Source organism: Pinus tabuliformis, chromosome 9 (genome assembly GCF_031772625.1).
Source record: "Pinus tabuliformis cultivar Carrire ecotype Pingquan chromosome 9, CPIR1, whole genome shotgun sequence".
NCBI lineage: Eukaryota > Viridiplantae > Streptophyta > Pinopsida > Pinales > Pinaceae > Pinus > Pinus tabuliformis.
In genome coordinates, this window is record NC_142307.1 from 406,294,790 (window position 1) to 406,321,727 (window position 26,938).

At 40.0% G+C, this 26,938-nt stretch overlaps 1 pseudogene; it reads left to right on the forward strand.

Annotated features, from left to right (window-relative positions):
* Positions 1 to 260: 260 nt before the first annotated feature.
* LOC149148882 (putative anthocyanidin reductase) lies at positions 261 to 3,276 on the forward strand (annotated as a pseudogene).
* Positions 3,277 to 26,938: the final 23,662 nt, after the last annotated feature.

Consider the following 26,938-nt stretch of genomic DNA (forward strand, 5'->3'; position numbering starts at 1 on the left):
ACTCACAAAATTTTGCTTAATAAATTAATCATCGACACACTATTTTTTCATCCTATTTATTAAATATCATTTTATTCTTATCCAATAGATAAAAGAGAAAAACAGTAAACCAATAATTAACTCACTAAATACACTGAAACTAAGAAAGTAATCCACACATTAAGTGGAGTATGTTATGGCTGGTATCATGTTAAAGTCTTAGGGAAAGACGAGTCACAGTGAATGCGAAAAAATGGCCTCTGTAACTCTCACAGGCAAAAATGGCCTCTGCAACTCTCACAGGCAAAACCACTCTCTGTGTGACCGGAGCAACTGGTTTCGTGGCCTCCTCGCTGGTCCACCGCTTACTCCACCAGGGTTGCACTATCCACGCTACTGTGCGCGACCCAGGTAATCTTCCATTCTTCTCTTATTCAAAATAGTATATTATTATTATAGCCAACATTGCGCGGTGAAAACGCAGGGAACGAGAGGAAGGTGCGGCATCTCCTGGACATTCCAGGCGCTGGGGAGAGGCTCAAAATCTTCAGTGCGGATCTGGTGGACGAAGGCAATTTCGATGCTGCCGTAGACCGTTGTGATGGCGTTTTCCACGTGGCCAGTCCCGTCAACTTCAACCCCAACGATCCCGAGGTAACTAACGAGTCGTCCCTTCAATTTCTCCCAAACGGTATTAAGGGTCTTAATATTTAGAAACATAACACTGCTGCTTCGATCCGCAGCGTGACGTGATGAAGCCAGCAATCAACGGCACGCTGAATGTTCTGAGGGCTTGCTCAAAGCCCAAAACTGTAAAGCGCGTTGTGGTCACATCGTCTGCGTGCACGGCTTCCATAAACGAGTCAGAGGAGCAGAATCAGTGCATTGACGAAACCTGCTGGACAGACGTGGATTTCCTCCTTACTAACAAACCCCTGCATGGGTAAATACATAACTACCATCCACTACACAATAGAAGTTTTGGAACCATCTTGGAAAAAATGGAAGGCGAGTATAATTATGTCATTTTTAAAATTTATTGTTTAAAATTAAATGTTTTTATTTATTTTTGGATAGATGGTAAAAAATTAAATGTTTTTATTTTTTTTAGATAGATGATTTCAAAGGTCGAATGATTTAAATGAGGTAGATGAGGCTCAACAACTTAAGATTAAGAGAATAACAATTTTGATTTATTTTCATATTTTCAATTTTGATTTATTTTCATATTTTTGTTGATGTTAGATTTTTTGTTATGAGTCTTGACTCAAGGCTTATTTCCGACAAATAGATGGTGCATGTTGTCAATCTTTACCGTAGAAAATGCAAGTTCTCTTTTCTCAAATTTTTTTGGGAATCTTCCACCTACCTAATGTAAAACCTACCAGTGTCACATCTACCACTCCATATGGCAGTCCTAAAATTTTCCATCACAATTTTTTTTTTTTTTTAGTAGTTGGTGCTAGGACATTCATGCACCTTGATATCCCACTTACTCAACTACTTTTGTTTTGCTTCATCCAAGTTTTCTTCTTACCCTCTAATTCCTCTTCCATATCCATGCTTTTAGCCTTCTTTAAATAACTTATTAACCTAGTTATCGTTGTTGCCTCCAATGAGAAACTAACTGTTTCAGCCATAAGGATTTCGTACAGGACTGTGGCTTTAATTTTGAGATTGCTAGTAATTAGTTGTTTTTGTATTCTTTCTAACTGTCTCTAGCTACAAGTTGACATCTACTTCCCCATGCCTCACAACCAACAAACCAAAAAGAGTTTTTTTGGTTTTCCGATCCCAAGGTTCAGCGTTTCTGCACCTATTTTGGAGTAAGTATGAGACTCTCCATCCTCCCTGAATTCTTTTCGCCCTACAAGTCTCCCAACTAAACTTTATGGTGGAAGTCAATCCCAAGATATTTGTATTATTTCACTATTCCCTGAGAGCTACCTTCAAAAAGAAAAGTGCTTGGTTTGTCTTTTCTACTTAAAAAGAAAATCATGATTTTGGTCGTTCACTTGCTTCCAACCTCTTGACAAAAGTGCTATAAGGCCTTTAAGTGTTATATTAATCTATGCTTTATTTTTGAGATTAGAATAAGATCATAACTTTACCACATATGTTGTTAGATGAATCCCTTCTCCATTTGCTTTGCTTACCTCCTGACAAAAGTGTTATAAAGCCTTTAAGTGTTATATTAATCCATGGGTTATTTTTGCTATTAGAATAAGATCATTTGCTCATAGAAGCAACTTTACCACATAGGTTGCTAGATGAATTCCTTCTCTATTTGCTTTACTTAATCAAACTTCCAGATTATCAATATATAAATCTAAATGGGCAAATAAGTAGATCCAAAAAAAAACACTATTAGTTAAAACAACAAGTATTATTGCAGTAGATTCCAGGAATATCCCAAAATCTAACAGTCAGGACAGATCAATTGTTTGACTCTTTCACAAAAAATTTCTCAAATATTTCTAAAATCTTCAATCCACATAAATTCAACCACTACTAAGATTACCTGTTTAATGATACAGGCATATCCGGTTTCGAAAACGCTTGCAGAGCGAGCAGCACTGCAATATGGCAACGAACAGGGGTTGGATGTGGTTACGATCAGCCCTGTGGTGGTGGCCGGGTCTGCTATTAACCCCAACGTTCCACAAACGGTCGAGGTGGTTCTTTCCCTCCTCACTGGCACTCCCCGAGACATAGAAGCTTTCAAAGTTATACAGATGGTCTACGGCTTCGCTTCGTTGGTCCATGTGGAAGATGTCTGCAGCGCCCAGATTTTCTTGATGGACAACCCCTCTGCGGTGGGCCGTTACATCTGCTGTTCCGTTAACACCCCTATTCCACAGCTTGCACACTACTTGTCCAAACGTTATCCGCAATATAACGTCCCAGCGCAGTCACTATTTTCTCCCTTTGGATTTTCTTTATATAAGGTGGATTGGTTGTATTTTCTGTTTGAACTTTCAAAACATTCATGAAAATTAATCCAAGGATTTCCATAACCTTCGAACCAAAAGAGCTACACATGGAAATAACTCTTGATTGAATTCCATATTAGAATGCTTATACGATTATAAGTTTTTCATATTAATATCCTTATGGAGTTGTATATAATGAATACTTTGTGCGCATACACCCAGTTTCGAGGATGTGCCACCGATCCAAAAAGCAAACCTTTCGTCGGAAAAATTGGTGGATAGCGGCTTCTCTTTTAAGTTTGGGATCGATGAGATTTTCGATGATGCTGTGGACTACTTGAAGACGAAGGGACTGCTAAAATAATTAGCAGAATCAAACAGAAGTGGGGTGTTTGACTAGCGATAACAACAGCAATAATGTGGGTACGTTTGGTGGCATAGATTGGAATCACAAAGAGGAAACTGTTAGTATTGTGAAGTTTTTTTTATTATAGTTTGTCGAATTAGTATTGTGAAGTTTTTTATTGTAGTTTGTTGAATTATGTATTGTGAAGTCTTTGATTGTGGTTTGTTGAATTATGGTTCAGTAGGTTAATGACTCAGATTAAAATTTTCAAAGAAATTGAATAATGAATTAGAGCTATCAAGCAAATTAGGGTGATGATCAAAGAATATGATAATATTATAGGCGTGAATTTGGGTAAATAGATAGACAATGAAAGATGCACATATATATTTTAAAGTTATCGATTCTAGTGTAATATATTTTGTACTTTGTTTATTTGTTGAATGGAGAGATAATTAAAATATTTTTTATTAATTATTATTATATTTAGATTTGGAGCTAAATATAAATAATAATGGGATAAATAGATATGTTTTCATTCTTAAAGAGGAGTATTGAAGTAATAAATCAATTGTGAGATATAGTTATCATCCATATGATGATAATGAAAAGTTGGAGGAAGTTTCTTGATATTTGAATATCTAGGAATATATATCCAAGACAAGTTCAATTACAATTACAACAATGAAAAAGGATAAATGGAGGAAGGAAATATTTCTTTGGACATGAAAAAAATTGTGAGTGAGCAAATTTTTGGATATGGGACTTGAGAAAAGAACTCCTCTCAGCATCCTCCTCATCCAAGTAATTATTTCCCCCATTGAAAACATGAGGTATCCAATGTATAAAAAGAGGTTAAACAATATGGAAGACAATAGGTTTCCTAAAATTGCTTCTAACTCAATCTAAAACCACCTTCCACTCAGGTGGGTATGTCATAAGTCTTGGCTAGGCCATTGATACAAGGAGATCATTTTGAAAAATAAAGATAATATTAAAACCTACTATTTCATTAAAATTTAAGGTAGCTAAGATATTATCAAGAGGCAATCAACCCAAATTTGAGAAATCAAAATCATCTTTGTATTTTGACTAGTGTGAAGAAGACAATAAAGGATGAGTGAAGGTAGATGATGGCCTCAAAAGTGGAAATGGTTCCATTAGGAATGGGGATCCGTAGGAATGCATGCTTGTTCCTATAAATGCATAGGCATTCTTGGACATCCAGGTTTGGCAAGTCTAGATTTTCCAACTAGGATGCTAGCGAGGTTTCCAGCTCAACATGGCTTAGGAATGTGCACGTGCTCTAAAAACGTGCATGCATTCTTAATAATAATTTTTATTTATGGGCTCGTGGTCCCATTTTTATTTATTTGGCCTGCACCTAATTTCAGAGCCTCCCTTGAGAGTTTCACTTGATGACTGCACACGCTCGGGTTCCCTCCGTGAGCCTGTGTGAGTCTTTGCATCTGCCTTGCTTGTTCATTTCATCCAAGTTTTTGCATGTTGGTATCGAAGTCATGCTTGTGACCATGTTCTAGTCATTCTCAAGGTCTTCAATTCGGGTGTACATGTTGTGTTCGCTATGAAGGCATCTGTCGCACAAGCATTGTCACGGTCGATCAACGATCAATCACAAGTGTCGTGATTGTCGCTCACACCGCTGGTTAGTCATGTTGAACATGTGTGTCTGGATGGTTTGGGTCGTCTCGTCCTCAAGTCATGTTGGTGTGTGTTTGCAATATCACATGTGCATCTTTCACTCATTCACACACTTAGTCATTTTGCTGGAGTTTCAGCGACCAAACTCCCCTCTGACAACTGAACCATCACCCCGCCATCGACTCGATCGATTGTCACCCAGAATAACGCAGAAGCATCAAGCAAATCATTTCAAGCTGTGCTTCCTGCAAGCATATCAATCAGCCTTCAAGCTGGTTGATCGGAGGATTTGACTTGACAGCCACCCCGAGACTCATTCCCCTCAAAATTTGCGTAGAAGCTACAGACCTTGCCCACTCCGCTGGCTGGGAAAATTGCGTAGACAGGCTGGACAAACACCCAGTTCCCGTCCTTGTCTCCCTCATAAAATTGCATAGTTTTTCTAGCCAGTCCTCCCGACAGTCGACTGACTGCTCATCTAGAAAATTTCTCCCAGTAGTAGACTGCCAGTTCCCTCCAGGAATTGCGCAGTTTTTGCTACCAAGCACCTGGCCAGATGATTGCTAGTTCCCCTTGGGAATTGCACAGTTTCTGCTGCTAGTGACCTGCCCATCTGACTGCCAGTTCCCCTTGGGAATTGTGCAGTTTCTGCTGCTAGTGACCCGACGAGCTGATTGCCAGTTCCCCTCGGGAATTGCACAGTTTCTGCTGTTAGGCTCTCGACCAATTCCTCCAAAAATTTGTGCAGTTTCTATATGCTGATCCTCCATGCAGCTCGTCATGTTCCTCTAGAAAATTGTGAAAATTGTGCTATCAAGCCCCGACTGCCCACTTGTTCCGAAAAATGCCCAGATTTTGTTTGCCTTTCCTTCTTGTAGCCCAGACTGTCCCTCCCAAAATTTTCACAGTTTTTCCTTCCAGCTGAGCCATACATTGCAGACAGTCACTGTTGACTCAGAGTTCCCATCTTCATCACCCAGTGACTCTTGTGCAGTTTTCATTAGCAGTACCCTAAGCCATCATCCCACCTCACAACCTTGTTGCTTCTCCCGGTCACCTGCATCCGAAATGAACATGTGTCATGGTAGACTAGGAGATTTTTGGATTTGATGTCGTCTTGTCATGAGTGACTACAGGTACAGGTATACTGACAAAAATGGCGCAAAGACGAATAAGATGAAAGAAGGGAGCACATTCAGAAGGATAGGTCCACCAACGGACAAATGAACGATGCATGCGAAGAGATGTGCTCACGAACAAATTATCATGCAAAGATGTGTTTGTGAATGGACAGACGAGAAAACATGCAAGATGTGCTCACAGAGGGACAAACAGTCGAACATGCACCTTTCGCGAGTAGACAAACCTGTCAAGCCTTCCAACATACAAGCAAGGAGCAATGTGCCAAAGCAACATCAAGTGAACCAATGACCATCGAAGACTCCGTGCACCTTTCCATGTGGAGGTGAAGCTGTGACACACCATGAAGACATCCATCACCCAACAACACTGCAGCTCAACATGCACTCCAGCAGCAGCATGAATGTACCATCACTGTCATGTTGAGTCATGTCGCCCACATCTCTATTATGGGCCATGTTTTCAATAATGTAATGTAACGTGGAAGTCCAAGAGACCCACTTATTATACAAAGAGTAATGTAAAATTGAAAAGTCATGGAAGTCAAATAGTCATGAGGGTAGTCAAACAACCACAAGGGTCAGTTTCGCCCTTGGCTATAAATACCCCCTCATTTGTACATGCAAAGGAATTTTTCACCTTAGCTCCTCCCACATAGCCTTGAGAGTCTGTAATCTTTTCTTTGAGGAGTAACTAGTGGCTTCAACGCTCCGCACTTGGGGTTAGTGATGTATGGTGTAACGATGTGTCTTGGAACTTTCACTTAATTCACAAGCCTACTAACAGGCCATCACATTTTCACACATGTATTGTATCTATTGTAAGACTAATATTTAACACTTTTAATGCATGTTGCGTGAACCTGTGTTTAACACTTGAACTAATTCACTTGTTGTAATACAGATATGTTAATGAAAATGTGTTGTATATGCTGTTAACGCTGTCTCGCCTGTGTTGACTACTCTCGTGGACATTAGACAATCCTTTCACATGGAACTTGCTAAAACAACCGTTGTACTTGCGCAAACTAATCCGTTGAGTGTTATATGTGTTATCTTCCCTTGTGTGTTGTGACTGCTACATTCGTGTGGACTGTTCCACCTGAAGATGCACATGTCCTGTTGTGTTGTGTGTTCCTAACAGAGTTGGGACTTTGCCCAACCAAATTGGGACTCACTCCCACCCTCTCCCTCTATGGTGAAAGAACCATTGACACAAGTGACACTTACACTCACCAGGAACGCAAACCTCACTTCTTGCAAGACAAAGTAGAACACTCACCTGTGATGACAAGCAAGAGTTGAGGCAAATCTTTAAGATAATGGCAATTGGGCCATCATACTGGATGGGAATCCCACACCAAATGGTGTGAGGTCTATTTGGGACTTCATATTGGGGAGATCCCCTGATGTTGGTGGGTCCAACACCGTCAACAAAACTATAATAACAGGGAGGTATCTCTATAATTATTAACGAAGTTATGGGCAAAGTTTTAGCTGACACCCCATATCAACTACTTTAAGTTTTAACATGGGAGAATTTTAGGGAGTGGGTTGAAGGTCTTAGCATGATAAACAAATTGTTAGGTGCAACCTAGCACTTGGTCCTCATCCACCTAGAGAATGGCCTAACACCCTTGCCTAAGATCTTTCGATTATGGATAGAATTATTGAGACCTAGATGACACTAGCCACATTGACTCACATGCTAGTGCGACATGGGATCTTGTTGGCATCATTGGAAAGACGCCACAAAGAGCTAATTTTGTGGTTGGGGTTGGACCATAGGACTTTGTAGTAGTGCTTGACTAGTAGAGGCCATATGGATGCTCATTTGACACTCACAAATGTACCAATTGTGGGCCGACTTGTTGTGGCTAGATGGAGGGAAGCAGGTGTGACATATCTTTGTTAACATACCCTCATTTTAAATATTTGTAATTATTTTAAAAGGCTATGAGAAAGGGACAAAGATTCTAGATTGCTTGGGGAGGGAGATTGCTTGAGGAATGGGTTGTTTTAAATTTGAATCTTGGCTGGGAGTGGTTTTAAATGGGCTGAATACACCATAAATTAACCGAGAAGAGGAAGTATAGGCCCATGTGTCCTCTAGCTCCAACCATAAGCAACCAAAAGGACAAAAATTTAAAGCAAGCATGTGCTATGTTGTCTTAGGTAGTTGACTTTGCGTGGAGCTGGGAAAAAGACAAACAATTAGTCTATTTTGGGGAACTCTCACACTCTCACGCATATGCAAAAGTAGCAGTGAAAAAAAAAGAACACACTCTCATTCTCTCATGCAGAGGAAATGGAATGTTAGAGAATTATTTATTACGGAGCAATGGAACACATAAAATACTGCAGAAATATAAACACAGAAAACGCATAAAACAAGAGAGACACAGATATACGTGGTTCACCCAGTTTGGGCTACGTCCACCCTAAACAGCCAGTCCTTCCTTTCTATTATCCAACAAAATGAAGAGACACAACCTACAACAAATCCATTGTAATATCCTCTGTTTAGTCTCACAGTCTCACCTCTCTGTTTCTCGCTCAAAGAATACACATCTATATCACAGCCTCAAAATACAATGCCCTCATACAAAGAGAGGGGTTGCCTTCTAGGGCAAAAAACCCTAAACTAAACATAAGTTCTATTGTAAGATCATCTGCCTAATGAACGGCCCAGATTGACTAGAAATTACTATACTTTTACAAGGCAATTTTACATCTATTTTTGGCTTCGGGGGCGCTGCCCCCGAACCCCCACCGGGGGACTGCTAGCCCCCGAACCCCCGCCGGGGGACTGCTGGCCCCCGGACCTCGCAGCCGGGGGGGATCGGCCTCCCTGGACCCCCGCGGGGGGGACAAGTCCCCCTCGCGTGGAGGGGTGTACAAACTTCCTGGGGTATACATCCGGCTGAAACAAAGACCTCTGAACAATCATTCTCCACACACAACAATCTCCCACTTGGAGAATGATTGTAGCAACTCCACCGCTGCTTCATTTGCTGGACAATGACTCCTCTTTTGGACCTGGCTGTTTCTCATCTTCATCGTCATCCTTGAAGACCAATTGAAACTGAGCATGTTCTCAGTTTCTCCCTGGTTACAACTTTTGTTAGCATGTCTCCAGGATTCTAGCTAGTGTGTATCTTTTCCAGCTTCAACTCTCCATCTTCCAACACTCATCGTATGAAATGGTACTTGAGTTGTATGTGTTTAGTCTTGGAATGAAATGTTGATTTCTTTGCAAGATGAATGACACTTTGGCTATCACTGTATAACGTGCCCATATCATGCTCCTTACCCAATTCACCCATGAACCTTTGTAACCAAATCATTTCTTTACTAGCCTCTGTAGCAGCAACATACTCTGCTTCTGTTGTTGAAAGCGCAACAACACTTTGGATTTTTGAAACCCAACTGACAGCTGTTCCACCAACAGTAAATACATATCCTGTAGTGCTCCTCCTATTATCTCTGTCACCTGCCATATCTACATCAACATATTCCTGTAGAGAAATGTTTGAACCACCAAAGCATAATGCTTGATTTATGGTACCTTTCAAATATCTGAGAATCCATTTCATTGCCATCCAATGTTCCTTTCCTGGATTGTTCATGTACCTGCTTACAACTCCCACTACATGTGCAATATTAGGCCTTGTGCAGACCATTGCATACATTAAGCTTCCAACTACTGATGCATATGGAACTTTAGACATATAATCCATGTCTTCTTGGGTCTTTGGGCACATTTCCTTACTAAGTTTGAAATGGCTAGCAAAAGGTGTACTAACTGGTTTTTCATTGTGCATATTAAATCTTTTCAACACCTTTTGTATGTACTCATTCTGAGACAATGTTAATTTGTGATTTTTCCTGTCTCTAGTGATTCTCATACCAAGGATTTGTTTTGCAGCTCCCAAATCCTTCATTGCAAATGAATTTGCCAATTTTCTTTTGAGCACATTTATTTCCTGCATGTTAGACCCTGCAACAAGCATGTCATCTACATATAATAACAATATAATATAGCTGCCATCATTTTGCTTTTTCAGATAAACACAATGATCAGAGTGACATCTAGTATAACCTTGTTCAGACATAAACTTGTCAAATTTTAGATACCACTGCCTTGGAGCCTGTTTTAAGCCATACAAGCTCTTCTTCAACCTGCACACTAGTTTCTCCTTCCCTTTCACCTCATATCATTATGGCTGCTGCATATATATCTCTTCCTCCAAATCCCCATGGAGAAAGGCTGTCTTTACATCTAACTGCTCAAGATGCAAATCTTCAGCTGCTACTAGACTTAAAATAGTTCTGATTGAAGTCATTTTAACAACAGGAGAAAATATTTCATCAAAATCAATACCTTTCTTCTGTGCAAACCCCTTCACCACAAGTCTAGCTTTGTACCTCTGTTTTCCTCCATCTTCTTCCTTCAGCCTGTAAACCCATTTATTTTTCAATGTAGTTTTTCCTGCAGGCAACCTGACTAAGTCCCAAGTCTGGTTATGCATTAAGGAGTCCATCTCTTCTTCCATGGCTACCTCCCACTTCTTCCTGCTTTCAACCTGCATTGCTTCTTCATAACATTCAGGTTCACCAGAATCAGTCAACAATAAATAATATAATGAAGGAGAGTATCGTTCAGGGGGTCTACTTATCCTGGTAGATCTTCTAACACCACTTTCAGGTGTTTGGGGTGCCTGTTGCTGTTGTGGTGGTTGCTGTTGTTGTGGTTGTTGATTATTATTATTTTCAGGCACCTTTACTTTTTCAGTGATTTCGTCAAGAACTGCATATTCCTTATTTTCTTTTTCTTGCTTCTTTTCTTGCAACTGATTCTTATACAAGGCCTTTTCATTGAATATTACATCTCTGCTCCTAATGATTTTGTGATTTTCGTAATCATATAAGCGATAACCAAAATCATTAACACCATATCCAATAAAGGTACATTTCTTTGACTTTGCCTCAAGCTTTGTTCTATTTTCTTTATCAATATGGACAAAGGCCTCACAACCAAAAGGCTTCAAAAAGGAGTAGTTTACCTTTTTACCTGTCCATGCTTCCTCTGGAACACCACCATCCAAGGAACTTGAAGGGCCTTTGTTTATTAGATAAACAACAGCATCTGCCCAAAACTGTAAAGGCAATCCTGCATGCAATATCATGCACCTTGAACGCTCCATGATTGTTCCGTTCATCCTTTCTGACACACCATTTTCTTGTAGTGTTCTTGTAACTGTCTTCTCTCTACGAATTCCATGCTCTGAACAGTACCTATCAAACTCTTTGCTGCAATATTCACCTCCATTGTCTAATCTAAGACACTTCAATTTCTTTCCTATCTCAATCTCAACCAAAGCTTTCCATTTCTTGAAAGTATCAAATACATCAGATTTATTCTTAATACAATAAATCCAAGTTTTTCTAGTTGCATCATCAATAAAGGTAACATAATAACGAGAGCCACCGAGAGATGATACCTGAGCAGGTCCCCATACGTTTGTATGCAAAAGCTCTAATTTTTCGCTCTTCTTTTCTTTCCCAACTCTGAAAAATCTGACTCTCTTCTGTTTTCCAAAAATATAATTTTCACAGAAGTCCAAATCAACATTCTTCAAACCCGACAACAAATTCCTTGAGTGAAGAATCTTCATCCCCTTTTCACTCATGTTACCGAGCCTATGATGCCATAATGCTACATCTGCTCCTTTGGAAGTTAAAGCATTAACAGAGTTAGAAATACCATTGCATAAATACAATGTACCAACCTTTTCACCTTTTGCTATTACCAGGGCTCCTTTGGTGACCTTCCAAGCTTTATTTGTGAAAGTTGTCACACAACCTTCACCGCCTAACTGCCCTGTTGAAATCAGATTTTTCTTTAGATCTGGAACATGCCTTACCTCCTTTAGTAGCCATTGGTTTCCATTCTGCTGTTTTACAAGAACCTTACCCATTCCAACAATTTTACAGGGTTTATCATCACCCAAATGAACTTGTCCAAAATCTCCTTGAACATAGTCATGAAAGTATTTCTTATCAGGTGTGGCATGGAATGAGGCCCCTGAATCTACCACCCAGGAATCAGTAATATTTTCGAAAGAAAGAATCAAAGCATCTTGTAACACCTCACCTATCACATTTGCTTCATGATTGTTTTCTTGTTGTGCATCTCCTTCTTTTCCCTTCCAAGATCTACAATCTTTCTTTAGGTGTCCTTTATTTCCACATTTCCAGCACACTATCCCCGATCTGGACTTGGATCTGCCTTTCCTTGATTTACTGCGATATCCTGAGCTCTTTCCTCTTTCCATTTTTCTTCCCCTAGACTCTGCACTCAAAGCATTACCTGATGTCTCACCGGAGCTTTTCCATCGCATTTCCTTGCTAAGGATAGCACTGACAACATCATCAAACTTTAAAGTACTAGATCCAGAGACAGAGTTACTAATGGCCATTACTAAACCATTCCAACTTTATGGCACTGAGCACAAGAATAACATAGCTCTAACTTCATCTTCAAAGTTTACCCCTACAGAACTTAACTGACTTGTAACTGTATTAAAATCATTTAAATGATCTGCAACAGATCCACCTTCCGACATCTTCATATTAAATAACCGTTTCATAAGAAATACCTTGTTTGAGGCCGAGGGTTTTTCATATAGTTTCGACAACGCCTGAATCAAACCATTTGTCTTTGTTTCCTTCGAAATGTTGGAGGCGACTGACGCAGTGAGGCACAACTGTATTGTTTCGAGTGCCTTTCTATCGAGAAGGTTCCATTCTTCATCTGTCATAGCCGTCAGCTTCTTTGTTTTTACGCTCAATGGTAGGTACAGATCTTTCTGATACAGATAATCTTCCATCTGCATCTTCCATAGCAAGAAGTTTTGGCCGTTAAATTTCTCGACCCTAAACTTACCATCTTCCGCCATTGCTCCCACTCGAACGAGGAACCCTTCTTTCCTGCGAGTTTATCAGCCAAATAGACCTTCAGCTCTGATACCAGTTGTTAGAGAATTATTTATTACGGAGCAATGGAACACATAAAATACTGCAGAAATATAAACACAGAAAACACATAAAACAAGAGAGACACAGATATACGTGGTTCACCCAGTTTGGGCTACGTCCACCCTGAACAGCCAGTCCTTCCTTTCTATTATCCAGCAAAATGAAGAGACACAACCTACAGCAAATCCGCTGTAATATCCTCTGTTTTCTCTCACAGTCTCACCTCTCTGTTTCTCGCTTAGAGAATACACATCTATATCACAGCCTCAAAATATAATGCCCTCATACAAAGAGAGGGGTTGCCTTCTAGGGAAAAAAACCCTAAACTAAACATAAGTTCTACCATCAGATCATCCGCCTAATGAACGACGCAGATTGACTAGAAATTACTATACTTTTACAAAGAAATTTTACATCTTTTTTTGGCTTCGGGGGCGCTGCCCCCCGAACCCCTGCCGGGGGATCGTTGGCCCCCGGACCCCCCAGCCGGGGGGGATCGACCCCCTTGAACCCCCGCGGGGGGGACAAGTCCCCCCCCCGCGTGGAGGGGTGTACAAACTTCCTGGGGTATACATCCGGCTGAAACAAAGACCTCTGAACAATCATTCTCCACACACAACATGGAAGAGAACACACTATCAAGAGAATGCCACGAAAAATTCCTCTAGAGGTGGAGGTGAAAACATAGAAAAAGAAATGCTTAGTATCATAGTTATAAAACTCTGGAGAAAGTGAACCAAAAGAGGAAACCTTAGAGAGAGGCTTGTAGGGTGAAAACATTATAGAGAGCAATGACTTGTCTGAAGGTTGAAGAACCCCCTATAAGCTTGTGGATTGATGAAACTACTTGATTAAAATGAGACACTTAAGTGCTTGTGAGGGATGCTGAACCACCAAGAGTTGCCTTGGGGATGAATCTTTGGTGTTTGATTCATTATTGGACCACCTAGAGTGATGATCTCTTTACCCATCAATAGCTTATCTATTAATGAACCTTCCCTTGATGTGGACTCTATTCTCCTAAAAGTGAGCTATAAATCTCCATATTGCAATATCTTGACATAAATGTTAGCATGTATGTAAGGTCTAGAAAAGATAAGTGAAGGCTTGTGTAGCTAAGGGATGAGGGCAGTGTGGCTTGTGGCATCTTGTTTTAGTTGCCCCATTGGTTAAATTTCCTCTTGAAATCATTTCACCTCAAGCACTGAAATTTGGCTTGAGGGTGACAACTACAAGTAACTATGGTTGTAGCTTGCCTATAGTTGGGTGGAGCGTTAAATTCTCTCTCTCAATTTCTAGATATCTTATAAGATAATTATACTCTCATTTTTTGTGCTTATGAGGACTACATATCTATTCATTGAGTGGAATCATTGCCATGTTAATGTTGAGGAGTGTTTTTTTCTCACATGATTAAGGAATGTGAATTACTATGTAGAAATGCTCCTAAATATTTTCGTTAACAAATAGTTTATTCCTGTAATCATCCTAAATTTACGAATTGGTCAGTGTGACTTGCATATGAAGAGGTAGATGACCTTTGTTAATTATATGGACGACTACATGAAAATGATGACGCCATTGAACCTTGGTTTACAAATTGTAAGCTCAGGAGGATTAACAATTATATATATATGTGTGTGTGTGTGTGTGTGCAGGTTGGAGGCCAAGGGGCCTTATAAAACTATGCTTACGTCAAGTTGGGAACAAAACCACTGCAACCAAGACTAGGCTGACTTCATTTGAAAATCCATCGGGTTCAAGCCTTATGCATATTTATGTGCATATGCACCAAGTGAAGGCTAAGACTCAATAACATAATGGCTCGGGCACTAAGTCGTAATAGAGCCTTGGAAAATAAAACCATCACGACCATGCTCTCAAGGTAGAAAGGTCCAAGTAATTCACATATTACTTAAGCTATGAGGCTAGAAGATTAGGGCTTGGAAGAGCCGGGTAACTCAAACCTAGTAGGCTAAGTGATCAGGCGTGATATCTAAGCACATAAGCATGGGATATTTGGGCTATTGGTGGATGGGTGTTCATAAACATTGGATGACCCAAGGATTTTTCCCTAGAGGCTTGGTACCCAAGAGGTTTTGGTGGAAGGATAGGCAAGCCTCACCAAACTTATGATGCCAGAGTAGCATAGTAGAGCAAGGCTTGGGACTCGAATGTGCCTCATACACTTTGATGGAGAAAAACCCTCCCCAAATTGCCTATAACGGGAAAACCATGAAAGGAAGGGATTGATGATTACATGGGATCCAATCCTTGTGGAAAGAGTGATGAATGATGACATCACCCTAAAACTTAGGACTAGTGATGTCACCTTGAACGCTAAACCTCAGATAATTTGGACGATGGGTGAGGTAGAATCCACCAGGAATTGTTTCCCAAGGTGATGTGGTGCGCAAGGTCATCAGTGGTGGGGGAGAGCACCGTGTGGTGTAAATATTTTTGTGCTTAATTCAAGGAGGTGGCTAAACCTTAAAACGAATTTGCAACTACCATGAAAGCCCAAAGGAAATGTCCCTAGAAGTTTTGGCAGGGAGCATTTTGGGAAACCTGCTGGGGTTTTGTGGTTATACGCCACCAAGTATGAGTAGGTTGGCAACTACCACTTAGTATGATGTGGCATGTAATTGGATAACCAAGTGGAAGCAACATAGGGACTACATGGGCGCGACATGGTAGGCGTGAGGACATGCATAATTTAATTGGCTAAAGCACTAATTAGCCATAACTTTTGATCAAAGAACTAGTTTGGAACAAAATTTATATCATTGGAAAGGTATTGACGAGATTAACGCAATGATGCCATTCATTGCTCTTTTTGAGAAAGTCGAAAGAAATAAAAAACATTTAGACCCCATTTCCATAACGCGATAATGAGAGTCATATCATCATAGTAACAACCTCCTACTACCCTTAGTCTGGGATAGGGATTAGTAGGGAGTATGTTATAACAAACAACATAGTTATATGGAGGAGGTTCTTATGTTAACCATATTTACATTCTGTATTTCACACACACAGATAGATATATATATATATATATATTGTTGAAAATAGCAACAAGAAACGCTAAAAATAGCATTGCTATAAATAACATTTCAGGATATACTCCAACTCTATTGGAAATAGCAAAAAATAGAAATGCTAAAAATAACATTGCTATAAATAACATTTCAGGATAGATTCCAATTTTAATTAGTCCCTGAATTAAAATTCGAATTTAGTCTAACTAGCCGTTTGAAAAATAATTAGTTAATTCATCTTGAGTTAATTAGTTGGAGAAAATCAAACATGAAGTCTTTGTGAAGACATGCAATAGTTATCCCTTTGATTGAGGAAGTTATCACTTAATTAAGGAGATAAGGATGAGTTGTATTTGAGTTGTAATTAGTTAGCTTAGTTAATTGAGTTAAGTCCAGTTAAATTAGTTCCAAACAATTTGTGGAACTAATTGTGAGTTCAGTCAGATAATGCATGCATGCATGCAACTAGTGTTCTCCAGATAACTAAATATTCTCTCATAAATAACTCATGCAAGCCAATTCAGAGAAAGACCCAGTTGAGATTAAAGGAAGGGACAATGTACTATTAGTTGGAGGAATTTTCCTATAAAGGAAACTCATCCATGCAGAAGGAATTATCTCCTTTAGGATTGCGCAGTTATTTCAGAGGTCAGTGTTGTGTGTGAGAGGATTATTCACACAAGTTGCAGCTGGAGAACCCAGGAGAAAATGCGCAAGGAAATAGGAGGCTTCGAGGACTGAAGGAAGGCATATGTGTTGTCTATTCTATTTATGAGCAGTAGTGAGGGATTGTACTGAGAGTTGGATTGCTTGTGAGCTAAAGCTTTGTGTAATCATGAGATATTTCCACTTGTATGATAATACACATAGCGGGGTTTTTAGCTGAGGCTTTGCCCAGAGTATTCTTCTGTGTTTCATCTGTGATTGAATCTTCTTCTCTATTATATGTGTTTTGTTTGATCTTGCTCAAAATCGATTAAGATTCCGCAAGTTTGATTGTAGAAGTATATTAAATATTTTGGTTTAGTACATTGCATAATCAGTTTAATCTACGGTGAAATTTCTACATGGTATCAGAGAAAAGGTGATCAAAGTGGAGAACAATATACAAAGAAGGGAGAAGTTCGAAGCTTGAAGTTCTTGATTGTAGGTACAAAATCGATTTCTTATCACATCTCTAAGTTCACCAATGGCGTTCTATAGCTTGAGACTCGAGTATGCTCTAGATGGTAGCTTGAATTACATAGCATGGAAGGATCACATGGAAGCGGTATTAGAGGATAATGGTTTGAAGGACTTCATTGATCAAGAAGTCCACAAGACAGCAGCAGCTAATGCCCAAGAATTGGCGGAATGGAAGAAATGTGTGGCGAGAGCGAGGAGGATTCTTCAGGAAGGAGTTCGAGACCATATTGTCTCGAGTCTGCATGGGAAGGAGACTCCGTTTTCAATGTGGAAGACATTGAAGAATCTATATCAGAAACATCGACCAGAGGAAGCTGGTGCTAAAGGACAAGCTTCGGAAAATCAAGTGTGAAAAGGGCAACACGATCTCTACATATCTGAACAAGCTCACCACCTGTAGAGATGAGCTTGGAAGTGTAGGAATCATGACAACCGATGATGATATGGTGAGTCTTGCTCTCCTCGGTCTTCCTAAGAGCTGGCATAGCTACCAGGACTCAGTGAACGGAAGAGAGAAACTGCCAGATTGGGAACGATTGTGGTCGGATCTAATGCAGGAGGATATCAGGAGGAGCACTAGAGATGATTCTTCATCCAAGGAGGATGAAGAAAATTTCGCCTTAGTGAGTAAGGTAAGGAAAGGGAAGGAGAAGGATTCTCATCCCAAATCAAGTTCTTCTCATGGAGGGAAGAAGATTGACAAATCTAAAGTGAGATGCTTTAATTTTCATGAGGTGGGCCATTATGAAACTAATTGTCCATTGAAGAAATCCAAGAAGGGATCCTCGGAAGGATCTGAAGGTGAGGCATTGGCCTCTCAGTTCGAATTGGATTTTACCCTCATCGCATGCATGGTTTCTTCGATGATGGGTTGTGGTTGGTTTCTTGACAGTGGAGCCTCATTCCACATGACTGGTGATAAGAGTATTTTCAGTACCTTAGAGGAGAAGGACCTCCAGATGCGCATAGAGATGGGCGATGATGAAAAGTATAGTGTTTCAGGAGTGGGCACGGTTGCTTTTCAGAGGGACCATGGAGCTCACATCACCTTTATAGATGTGAAGTATGTGCCAGGACTTAAGAAGAACTTGGTATCGAGCGGGATGCTGGAGGACAAAGGCTAAGATGTAGTCTTTAGTAAGGGAAAGGTTTTCCTTAGACACATCACCATGAGACAAGTGAAGCAGATCGGTTCATGAATCAAGAACCTGTATGCTCTTGAGGTTCAAGATGATTGCAAAACCTTGAGGAGCAAGGAAAATGTTGGAGACTTGGTGGTTGAGAGGGAGAGTACATTACCTCTCAACATGCAGTGCCAGAAGAAGTCTTAGACAATTGTGGAGGAGCCACAATTGGTGAAGCAGCTTCAGGGAGTTATGGAGCTGCCACAACTAGAGAAGCCGAGAGGAGACCGAGTGGAGACATCCACTCATGCAGAGACCTCCAGTAGGGGGAAATTTCGAGCCAAGTGGGCAGAGGGATCACATGCATCCATAACTCCAGGTGTGAGGTGGGGTGATGTGAAGTGATAGTCCCAAGAAGGCTGAAATAGGGGCAGGATCCTTGAGGTACCTAGCCTCTTTGATTAGACCTTGATATTGGAGCCCCGACGAGGAGTAGTAGGACTAGCTGAGTGGGTAGAGATGGATGCGGATGGAGTGGCAGAGAGAGCTATAGTGTAGGTGTCCCAAGACAGTGCAGAGCTAGCAGGCTGCAGCAATGCGAGAGGCACAGGAGTGTTGCACCAGTGCAGGATGACACAGAGAGGTGTGTAACGGTGCGAGATGCAGGGAGTTGTTGCAGTAGCGTAGAGGTCAGAGAGGGAGCACTTGTCAGCGGCAGAGGGAGCTTCAGCATCAGAGGGTGTTTCTAGCCCAACAGGGAGGTCAGTTGGGAGATCAGTTACTTACTTCTCAGTAACTGAGTTGCAGTGCAGTAGTGGGCAGCACGATGCAACATGATGAGAGGAGGTGCAGTGCGGATGCAGTGCTGGGAGATAGGACCAGCAACATCACAGATGCAACAGGAGGAATCAATGTGATTGATGTAGTCAGATATCAAAGAGATAGAGGCTAGAGCAGTCAGATACTAAAGAGCACAAAGGTGCATAGTTTTCAGTTGACAGAGGCAATAGCAGTCAGATACTTTGATGACAGAGGCATCATTCTGATTCTGGTTGGATATTTTTTGTTTCTGGAGTCGCTGGAGCAACAACACTTGAGAAAAGTGTTGCATGCACAACATTCCAAAGGTTCAGGATCAGGTTTAAGTTGAATGCCTTTCTTGTTGAGAGGGAGTGTTGAAAATAGAAACAAGAAATGCTAAAAATAGAAATGCTAAATATAACATTGCTATAAATAGCATTTCAAGATATACTCCAACTCTGTTCGAAATAGAAGAAAATAGAAATGTTAAAAATAACATTGCTATAAATAGAATCTCGAGATAGATTCCAATTTTAATTAATCCCTGAATTAAAATTGAAAATTAAAATTCGAATTTAGTCTCACTAGCTGTTTGAAAAATAATTATTTAATTCATCTTGAGTTAATTAGTTGGGGAAAATCAAACATGAAGTCTTTTTGAAGACATGCAACAATTATCCCTTTGATTGGGGAAGTCATCCCTTAATTAAGGAGATAAGGATGAGTTGTATTTGAGTTGTAGTTTGTTAGCTCAGTTAACTGAGTTAAGTCTAGTTAAATTAGTTCCAAACAATTTGTGGAACTAATTATGAGTTCAGTCAGTTAATGCATGCATGCCTGCAACTAGTGTTCTCCAGATAACTGAATATTCTCTCATAATCACTCATGCATATCAGTTCAGAGAAACACCCAGTTGAGATTAAAGGAAGGGACAATGTACTATCAATTGGAGGAATTTTCCTATAAAGGAAACTCATCCATGCAGAAGGAATTATCTCCTTCAAGATTGCGCAATTATTTTAGAGGTCAGTGTTGTGTGGGAGAGGATTATTCACACAGGTTACAGCTGGAGGACCTAGGAGAAACTGCGCAAGGAAATAGGAGGCTTGGAGGACTGAAGGAAGGCATATGTGTTGTCTATTCTGTCTATGAGTAGCAGTAAGGGATTGTACTGAGAGCTGGATTGCTTGTGAGCTAAAACTTTGTGTAATCCTGAGATATTTCCACTTGTATGATAATACAAATAGCGGGGTTTTTAGCTGAGGCTTTCCCCAGAGTATTCTTCTGTGTTTCATGTGTGATTAAATCTTCTTCTCTGTTATATGTGTTATGTTTGATCTTGCTCAAAATCGATTAAGCTTCTGCAAGTTTGATTGTAGAAGTAGATTAAGTATTTTTCTTTAGTACATTGCATAATCAGTTTAATCTACGGTGAAATGTCTATATATATATATATATATATATATATATATATATATATATATATATATAGTTGTGTGTTTTCTCTATCTACTTATATGTTGTTTGTATTTTATACACTCTAATAGCACCCCCTAGCATTATTGATACATCAATGCTAGTTTCCACCACCAATGGTGCAATCAATATTTCCTATTTATTCGGTGTAGTGCATAACTAGATATGGTGAATTAAAACTATCCCTCCTTGCAAAATGTTTGATATGTTTTCAGTCCACAATATGGATTCTTTTAATTTGAGTATAATTCTAGCGTTCATCTGATATTTTCATAGATTAAAAGGACACTAGGGGATGAGCCAAGCCCTCCTAGGTGGGCATATGTTCCCCTTCTCGAGTATCATGCGTCAAATTATATTTTGTTTAAATGTTTATTTCATTATTTTATTTTGGTTTACTAATTGAAATATTATAAATGTACATGCAAACTCCTCCATTTTCTCAGTTCTATGTTCTTATCTGTCAACATCATTCACCGCCATCAACTATTCACCCACGGGTTTTCCACCATTATCGTCACATTGCCTTCATATTTGGTATCTAGCTTACCTCAACTAGAGAACTTCCTTCATTAGTAAAACCCATGGGTGTTGATCATCATCCCCTCCACCACCTTCCACCACCTTCGCTATCGCATCCACCCACAAAAACTACATCCATAGACCATGTGATAAGTAGGTTATGTAGCCAAGTGCTCCACTTGCAAGTGAATCTCTATCATTGGGATAAACATTCATAGTGAGATCATAAATTAATTATTTTTTCTTTATGATAAACTAAATTGATTCTAGGAATTTTTTGTTTAAATTATATGCTCTTACTCTTGTGACAATTGCAAGGTGGTATTGTTGAGAGGTTGGGGACGTAGAGGATGATGCCGCTCTCTCGACTAATTATAGCATCTCCAATGAGTTTTATGGGCTTGGATTATAAAGTATTAGTTTGTACATGTGCACTTTCTTGTGGAAGAAAATCTAATGATAATGTCATTTATTTGTATCATTCCCAAATAGATGAAGCATGCAAGAAAAGAAGAAAGTTTTAGCAACTTCTTCTAGTAAGAAGAGGAAGATCTACTTCCTAGACCCAAATGATGGTGGTGGATGTGAAAGTGTTCAATGAGTGACAAATGATAAGCAATTGTATATTAGAGTAATTTTCTATATATATCACCATGTACCATACTTCCATGTTTAGGCATGAGATGTCATTTTATATATTGGCAACACTATGCCATTTTGCTAAAAAAAAAGTACATTTGAGAGAATTTTGACTATATATATATATATATATATATATATATTTCATAGCGCATGTGCAATGAATTGAAGGGTTTGGGGTTTGGCAGAGATTTATATAACTTCATATATATATGAATAAGAATTTTTGGAGGATAGATAAGATTGGATAAGAGTGAAAAGTGGGGAACTTCCAAAAATCAGTTGCTACTATGACACCTCATATAACTATTAAGTAAATGTAAGAAAACTGCGAATTACAACATGTCTAAGAAGGAGAAACAGTCTGTTCACCAAATAACTCGTGCTAAGGCTCTTTCACATCAATCCATGCCAAATTTGCGAGGGAAATTATGGAAATTCTGGCACGATTTTGAAAAATCTGGCATAATTTTTTGTAAATCCAAGTTATAGTTGTCAAACATAGGGATTTTGGGTGTCAAGATATTTTTGATGGTACTGAATCCATTTCCACCATAAAAAATAAGATTCAAACATTCATGCTGCTAAAATTTTTGACACAAAAAAACATTTTTGACCGTGTAACAAATTTGCCCTAGACCAATCATTCAAAACTATGTAGTTACTTATCTATGCCTACTAACTGAGCAGCCGTTTCCAACGGTTGTACAAATCATTAAATCATTAGAAACTAAGCACGTAGTTAATTATGTCTTGCTACGCCCTGAGCAACCCTTTTCAACGGGTGTAACGTAATAGTGAGAAAAAAATCAAAAGAGCGCCAGACACAACACCTCCAACCAACAGGCAAAAACAACCCATTTACATTGTAGATTCGGATTTTTATATTCAATGCGAACGTTCGTTCTAGATGCGTTACCATGCATATCACGAAGCTGAACAGAGTAACAGCGAGCTGCAACTGAATCATTGCATAACGCCGGCTATTCACATAGTGTTCAGTGTCTTCAATGTATTCACTAAGCTGAATAGACGAAGGAAACAATTGCTCCAATACAAAAACAAAACAAATGAAAACTGTAAGATTTTTGAGATACACAGATCTAGATCTGCAAAACAATAAACAAGCTTGCAAGAGAAGGAAGGAAGCGAGCAAGAATTGAGAAAAGAATGAAATTGATTCTACAATATTAGTTTTAGAATAAATACATAAAATCAACTAAGTTAAGCTTAGTTGTACATGCAATAACTAAAGCTAACTAAAGCTAAGTGTGCTTTATCTTATGTTAATGTGTACATGTGCCACATGCAAGCAATAAGTTAATTGGAGCTAATCTAGGTGGATGTACACCAACACAGCTAGTCTAAGTGCATGTACACCAACACAGCTAGTCTAAGTGCATGTACACCAACACCCCCCCTTAAGCATAACTTAGGTGAGTGTGATGCAAAATGAATGAGTCCCGGCAACATGGCCATTTTAGGTACCCATATACAATGCATAAAAAAAAAGGAGGAAAGATTTGTGGAGCATGACTACCCACAACGGGATTAGCCGTAGTGAAAGGCTGTACGAACACTAGCTGCCCGTTGGGCAACTGAGCCTGCAGCGGGGAAGCGAACGAAGGATTAATGAAAGGAGAGGATCCCGGACGGAGAACGGTGCCGCAATTTTGATTCACCCGCGGTTCATCGGTGGAGGACCACACGGTGTGCCCATTCTTGTCCACCAATTGGAGGCCTCCGTTCTCCAGAAGAACCAACGACGGGTAATTATTCGACGCCCCGTTGTTCCACACCTCATTGTTATTGCCATCCATGATTTGGAGGCCATTGTTGGAGAGAAGCAGAATGCAAGGGTTGGTGGTCGTTATGGGTTCGCAGGGAGACTCCCACACACTCTGCTGAGCCGCAGTATTGATGACGTCGACGTAACAGAAGTCGGTGCCCGCTATGAAAGAATGGTGGGGATCCATTTCCAAAGCTTGTGAGTTCTGAGACATCTGATGTTTTTCATTGAGCGATGCATTGCCTGATATAAAAACACGATTTGAATCGAATTGTCCCACAAAAGGTGTAGTTTGTAAAGCGGAGCTTAATCTCACAGTGGACGCTATCAGATCATTGCTGTTAGTAACAAGATTCTTCATCAAATATTGGTCGAGATAGTCACCAGCTACCCCTTGTGCCGAACTATTAAAACATGCAGTATTTGAGAGAGGAAAAGGAACTTGCTTACTTCCCTTATTATGATTAACATCAACTGAATCCGACACGCCTCCGGGAACACTTGAAGTTGTGCTCTGTTGAAATGAATAAGCTGTGGAAGGTATCGAGGAAGCCTGAGGCACGAAATCAGTAGCGACAGACAGGCACTGAGAATTGCTTGTTTCAAGAAGCTGATTCTCAGGCAATTGAGCAGATGTCTGATCTTCTGTGATTTCTTCTTCCTTATCTTGAATATCAACTGCGCCATCGGCAACTTTTCTTGGTATTTCAGCGTTATTTTCCCGTTGAGACTTGCGGCTCACTTCACTATTCCCGGGACTCGAACATATGTCTTCGGATTCTGACAAGGGTTTGTGCGTCCGCGGGTCGATACCTTGATTGCTAAGCTTTTTGCTGAGGTGGGTATTCTAATAGTTCTTGACCTCATTATCCGTTCTGCCCGGCATACGTCCAGCGATCAAAGACCACCTGTTTCCAAGAAGCCAATGCAACCTGAGTATTAAATCTTCCTCCTCGGGTGTTATTTGTTCGCCAAACGTGATCGTGCTCATCCCGCCAGCAGGCTGGTGCATACATATGGTTGGCCGACCGACAGGAGACGCATTTGCAGTTTGATCAAAGGCATTGCTGTCTGTGCTCACGAAAGGCCTCGCAGGGGTTCGAACCTGCACGCTGTCGGGTGGCCCCTCTGACCAGCTGAAGAGATCGAATGTTGACGGCCCGCCAGGAGGCGCATGCGCTCTCCTGTTGTTCCCACTCGCAGCTGCTGGGCTGCCGCTGCTGTTTTCCGCGGACATTTTGGCTATCAAACCTGCTTGCGCCACCGGAACACCACCGCTGCTCCTCTTCTTTTCATTTGCATGCGTAAGTAGCAAAATAGAATCTGATTGAGGAACAAAATCAGAAAATGTATACAGACGAGATTGATCATTTACCTTGCCAGATGCAATCTTCAAATTGGTTTGCATGTCATAAATGCTCACGGAATCTGGGGTAAATTCCACTTTCCTTCCGCTGCCTGTGTGTGTCATCTGATACACTGAGAGAAGATTCACAGAAAGCCTTGGAGTATGCAAGACATTTTCAAAACTTCCATCTTCGAATTGCACTCTTCCTTGTCCAGTTGCTGCAACTGCAGAATTATCCCCCATGAGAATGGGAGGACCTGAGTATGCATGTAGTGAAGAAAAGGATTCCTTTGAAGAAGCCATATGATGTGAAGCTCCTGAATCGATGATCCATTCTTGTGGTGTAGAATGAAGAGCAATCAAAGCAAGCCCGTTACCTCTTGGATCTGGTGCTTTTTCTCCAGACTTCTTCTTAGCATTCTCAGGAATGTGGTCTCCAAGATTGTGTTGCTGGAGTGTCTGCGCCATAAGATCTATAGTCTTCTTCATGCATGCAGATTCAGGATGAAAACCACGGTGGCAATAATTGCACATTGATTGCCCTTTCGTTCCTTTCCTTTCCTTTGAGCCAGATGATCCATCAGGGGGTTTGGGATTTGCCTTTCCTTTTGCATGCACAGTAAGTGCATGCGCTTTGGAATTTTTAAGTGTGCCCATTTTGATGAGCTTATCTTGCTCATGCATCAAAGACTGAATAAAAGAATCCAGTGAGGGCATCTTCCAATTTGCACCAGTTGCAGATCTGACCGTGTGGAATGTAGAGACGAATACTGCATACTCTGGACCAAGTTTTGATAAAATGGAAAGAATCAACTGCTTTTCTTGCTTGGATTTATCGATCCCGCATCCTTTCAGCTGCACCAACAAGGCTTTATACCTTGTGAAAAAATCTTGAATGTTCTCAAAGTTTCTCGGATCTAATGAGTTTAACTCATTTTCGAGAATGTGACCTTGCATTTCATCCTGTTTTCCAAACAATTCTTCCAAAATTTTTCATACTTCATTTGGAGTTGAACATGATTCAACATGAAATAGCAGTTCCGGAGAAATAGATAAACATAGGATGCCGAAGGCTTCGTCCATGCAATTGAAATATCTTGTTTTCTCCATTGCCGATGTTGGTTCAACTTCTGTTCCCATGGTTATTCGAAATAAGCCTCTACTTCTGTGATGAAGTTGAATCTTTGGCTTCCATTCGAAATAATTATATGGAGTGAGAATTGCCGATTGTGGAAACTCCAATTTAGACTCCATTCTTTGTTGTTGCTTCAATCTTCTGAACCTGCAAATAAAATTGCTTGTGCACTGATTACAAATCCCAAGGCTCTGATACCATGTAAGATTTTTGAGATACACAGATCTAGATCTGCGAAACAATAAACAAACTTGCAAGAGAAGGAAGGAAGCGAGCAAAAATTGAGAAAAGAATGAAACTGATTATACAATATTAGTTTTAGAATAAATACATAAAAGCAACTAAGTTAAGCTTAGTTGTACATGCAATAACTAAAGCTAACTAAAGCTAAGTGTGCTTTATCTTATGTTAATGTGTACATGTGCCACATGCAAGCAATAAGTTCACTGGGCTAATCTAGGTGCATGTACACCAACACAGTGAGTCTAAGTGCATGTACACCAACAAAAACAAATCATGAAATTCCTAAATAGCATGGTGAACCTGACAAACAATTGAATGTCGGAAATTTGTACTTTATGAATAAAACAATTCTGGGTGTATGTAACATTGCTATGTGGATGTATTGGGTCGACTTAATTAACAGTTATGGGATGCGGTGCCATATTTTGAGGTATTAGGCGTAACACTAAAATATATATAGATGACAGGTTTTGTTTGAAAAATTCTAACAAGTTATTAGAGTTGTGGTTGAAACATGTGTCATTGTTTTAATCAG